Below are 4,921 nucleotides of genomic sequence, written 5' to 3' on the forward strand. Positions count from 1 at the left end.
TGGAGCTAAAACAGAGAGCTCAACACAGCAGGTGAAAAGAGGAGCTGCAGCAATGGGGAGTACGACAAAAATATGTTTTTCTTTTTTTAAATGAAACCACATAAACCTATTCTGGTACAATACCATTATGAACCTGAAAATGAGCAGAATATGTGCGCTTTAAGGATTAAATCTCTAATTAAAAATCTGTGGGCCTCAAAACATTTTAATTTTGAGTTTATTAAAAAAAACACATGAACAGTGAGGGTCTCCTAGCAATGTGAGGTTCTGTGTCAGGGGAGGATTTGTCTCCCTAAAGTCCTTTAGGTCAAGTTGTCTGATGGCCCCCCTGAGAGTTTTATTGTTTGTGTCATACACAACATCTCTGCTATTGTTTTCCCATGCATCAGTTTTAGTACTTTCTCTGGGTATTTGTCTTTGATATTTTCTATTTGTTTTGGGATATTTGCAGGGGAATTGAACCCATGCGTCTCTGCGTCCCCTTCATCACAGACCCAGCTCTACGAGAGGTAGATCAGACAAAGACAACAGTTCACATCATGTCAGACACGGAAACTTTTCTGATTTAGCTCTCTACTCACACAACGTACACTGTCTACAACTACATCTCAGCTTCTGTTCTTCTCAACCTTTCTGTCCTGTGACCATGTGGACCAATCAGCATTGGTTAGCTACAACAAACTTGCAGAATGCAGATTTAAAGATGTGTCTCTGTTGTGTAAAAGGACAAAACGTATTTTTGTTAAACTGGAACTTATCCAAATGTAAATATTAAAGCTAGCAAGCCAGCATTTGTAAGCCGCACAGTGGCAGAGTGTGGTCTGTAAGTCTCTCATAGTTATAGTTCTTCAGTAATATGTCATAACAGTAATAACATAGGTCTAGTAGCTAAATATTCCCATAACTTAGCAAATGTCTACACAGCCCTGCAAACACCTAGTGTTTTTTATTTATTAAATAATATGAACTGTATGGTCACTAATATTTCTGCTGTAACATATATGTATGGAACAGAGTATTCTGTGTATTGCTGCCATGGTTAAGGCACCTTGAAATATCATAAGAAGTTTGTTTCTGCACCTGTTGGGTTCTTATGAATATGCAGGCTATTTTTTCTTACAGAAGCCAAAAGAAGACTTTCACTTCTGCTTGGGTGTTCTCCAACCGCAATGCTTGTTTTCTCCTTGTTAAATATAAGCAAGCCGTTGTAAAATAAATACATAAGTAAGATAAGTAGAATCATTCTCAGTTGGAATAGCAAATTCAAAACATTAGTGAAAATTGCATATTTACAGGAAATACTACCTGTGTGAACAGGCTATAGATGATCTGTGTTGGACAAATCACCTCATGAGAAGCAGAAAATGTATGTAATAAAATAAGTATTAAATGTAGCAGACCCTGTTGGTTTTAGTTTGTGATCAGTGTATCTGAGTATCTGAAAACACACCACAGGATGTGTGAAATCTGTTGATGAGAGGCTGTGACAGATCTGGATCAAAGTCAGACACTTTACCTGAAATCATCAGTGGGAGGAAGAGCAGAAGAACGTTCCTCATCGTGCTGATTTGGGTGCTGAGACTGTTTCTGTCGCTTCCTATTTTCTTCCGTTGGTTGATATTCAGCGTCTGCACTGCCCGCCCCCACCTCCTTATCTTTTATGGTCACTGAGTTTTGCATATGGCAGCATTAACCATATCAATCCCAGCAGCTTGAACAGGAACCAATCGATCTATCAACATATCAGTAGCTCTATCATCATAGACATGAATGGGTCTATACTACTGCACGTGGTTCCCATCCTTCCTAATGCAAAACTGGGTCATACAGACTTTACTAAATGATTTCTAGTGTTATTTAATGGTTTGGGGGGTTAAGGGAACTATTTACTTACTAGGGGATGACCTTTGACCCCCCTGAAGTCAGAAAGGTTAGTGGCAGGTCGATGAGAAGGTAGGAGAAAGGTTCTTTTCTTCACTGTTTTGAAGAAAAATGGATGTGATAATGTAACAGGAAAATATGTATAAAACGACCTGTAAAAGGTGAGATTTCCATGTATTTTTTATTATGAAGCAAGTCAAGGTGCTATTTAAATACTTTTAAAGTTTTTATAGTTTATTGATTAATATCACCATTGGCATTTTTTGTAATTAAAATACAACATTGAAAGATATTGAAAGTGGCAGGATGTAAAAATGCATTATGTTGGTACCAAAAGAAACATTTTCAATAAGAAGAAATACCTACATGTTACAAAACAAAATGCACAATATATAAAAGAAAACACTCAATACACAAAACAATATCAATAAACTATATATAAATGACATTAGTCTGAGACAAGCACACTCACATGCAATCCAACCCAACTGTCCTGAATGAACTGTTATTATTAATAAATATAGATGAGAGGTGTTGGCTGAGGTCGTGTTGGCGGGCCTTATGGAGCTGCTAGATGGACATGTTGGATTGAAGTTGTTGTAGATCTAGTACCTTGGTGCAGAACCCCTGCAACAGGAAGTGAGGAGTGTCAGGACTGGTGTCAGTGCTGCTGTGGGCTGTTAATCGTAGAATAGAAAGGGTCTTCAGGAAGTCTGGATGGATGACTGACAGCAGGTGGGGGACTACGGCCGCTGTCCCGCACAGTAGAATATGTGTCTCCACTAGCTTCTCCAGAGCTGTTGGGGAAGTTGACGGTGGAGTAATGCTGCGTGGAGGCAGAGGCGCTTGTGGGAGCGTGTGGCCGTGACAAAATAGTGTTGAGTGCAGTTCCTGAGCCTGGCTCCTGGGGGCGCTCCTGTATCTCCTCATAGGCACCATCCTTCCAGAGAACAAAGACCAACACAGAGGACTGTTCATGTGTGATCCTAACAACATGCACTACCAGAGTGGCAGAGGTTCTAGCATGCTAATGTTAGCATTTAGCTGGTATGGCTAGGTAGACCCATGTTCACTAACCTCATTGTTCTCTTTCTCCATTTCTTGTGTTTTTGAACGTTGAAATCCTGCAAAAGAAAGGAGACATGAAGAAGCAAATCACACGCTGATCTGGATCATCCCAGTGGGACCTGGTGTACGACGGACCAGGACACTCGACCTGTTCCACCTGTTTGTGTTTGAAAGGGTTTTATGCATGACTATTGTAATTTGAATATTTGTATTTGTAATTTGCGAAATGTAAAGGAGTTTTGAACCTTTTTATTATTTGTAGTATTGATTATTCAATTTATTCCCACCTTTTGCCAGTAAGAAAAAAAGCATGTATCCATGTACGTGTGTGTTCCAGGAAGTGTCTTACGTTTGCAGACGAGGACCAAAATAAAGCCCCAGCACACCCCGCAGACGACCACAGCTATGGTTCCAGGTGCCAGGAGCCCCCTGCAGAGACACAACCACACTACTAAAAACAGGCTGCTTCATTTCACACACACAACTCCTCCAGCAGTGTCTATCTGCTGCAGAGGGTTCGCCAACTGAAGGCTTCCTCACCATGACCTGATGGAGCTGGAGCCACTGAACTAGATGAAATATATCTAGAGAGTTACAGTAGGAAGGTATACAACAGATTAAATGTAATGTGCCAAAGCTTGGTAAAAAACAACTATCAGCAGCCTGGGACAAACTTATCATGTAACTAATACTTTTAGAGGGATTAATCTGTTTTGTTTTTTTAAAGAAGATGATGTAAGTTGGATGAACGTTGATGCCTGAAACTGTACAGGTCAACAATGCAAAATGATTATCTTCCTAAAAACCCAGTTATTTATTAACAGAACTTGCTGAGATGAACTACAAGATTATCAGTGTTCAGTGGTTATTGTTGCTTTTACTTTGAAATGCTTTCTCACCCCCGCTGTTGGATGCAGTGGTCAACTGGGTGGAGGAAGCAGATGTAGGATCTGGATGAGTTGATGTGGAGACAGTAGAGGAGTTTACTGTTGTTGGAGCCTCTGCAAATAGATATAATATGAGATAAACATATACTGTACATTTGGTACTGTAGGATGATGTAACACATGGGGATCGGGTAAATGGTCCAGTCAGGGGCATTGGGGGTGTGAAGCGGTGTGGTTTTTTTGGCCCCTATTAGCTGCTTATTACTAAAGGTGGAGCCAACAAGAACAAAACAGAGATCTTTGGGAGTGCAACTTGAACCGGTCTAGACTTTGGTAGCTTTTGGGTTGTTAAATTGCTGAATCGCTGCCTGACCCAAAATATATATAATTTAGTTCTAATGTACAGTATATTATTCAAAATTTTAAAAAAGAAGCACGAAACAACAGTTGGCGATAATAAAGAATGGCTTGTTTATTGCTAAGGCCATATGGTCAAAATTAAATAACTAATTAATAATGTAATAACAATAACTTATTACAATGACTTATACACCAGTAAATTGCTGGTAAACGACAAAAAGAAGCACCAGATGTGAAAATTTGAACATTTTACAATAACTTAAAATGTAAGGCTGGCGAGTGTCTAGTAAATGCAGCGTCTGTGTTGTTTCTCCAGCAGCTGCAGACTGTTACCATGGAGATGGTTACGTCGCGGTGTTGGAGTCCTCTACAGGGAACTACAGCCACACTTTAAACTGCTTAACGCAGGCTGTCAGCATGTTAACCACTGTGTTTAATCCAGCTACTAGCTAACGGTAACGCAGCGTCCCGCGCAGCGATGCTTCTGGAAATAAAAAGTCAAGCACCGAAATGTTTAGTTCTTATTCGTTCTCGTTACTACCGTTTACATCAAAAACCGGAGCCCTCTTGGCAGGTACCCAACCCAAAACCTGTCACAGGTAAACTTCATCATCCATCAAAAAGCTAACACCAATCTGGACCAGGGTCAGATTACAGCCCCAAAGTAAAATAAGACGACTCACCGACAGTCATGATGAACCTGTGGAAGAATGGGTTGCTCTGTC

At 40.2% G+C, this 4,921-nt stretch overlaps 1 protein-coding gene across 1 annotated transcript in view; it reads right to left on the reverse strand.

The window, feature by feature from the left end:
- LOC116687811 (polymeric immunoglobulin receptor) overlaps window positions 1–4,921 on the reverse strand; it is a gene marked incomplete in the record, with an annotated part of 13,335 nt that overhangs the window by 5,303 nt on the left and 3,111 nt on the right.

This window comes from Etheostoma spectabile, chromosome 4 (genome assembly GCF_008692095.1).
Source record: "Etheostoma spectabile isolate EspeVRDwgs_2016 chromosome 4, UIUC_Espe_1.0, whole genome shotgun sequence".
NCBI classification, from domain to species: domain Eukaryota; kingdom Metazoa; phylum Chordata; class Actinopteri; order Perciformes; family Percidae; genus Etheostoma; species Etheostoma spectabile.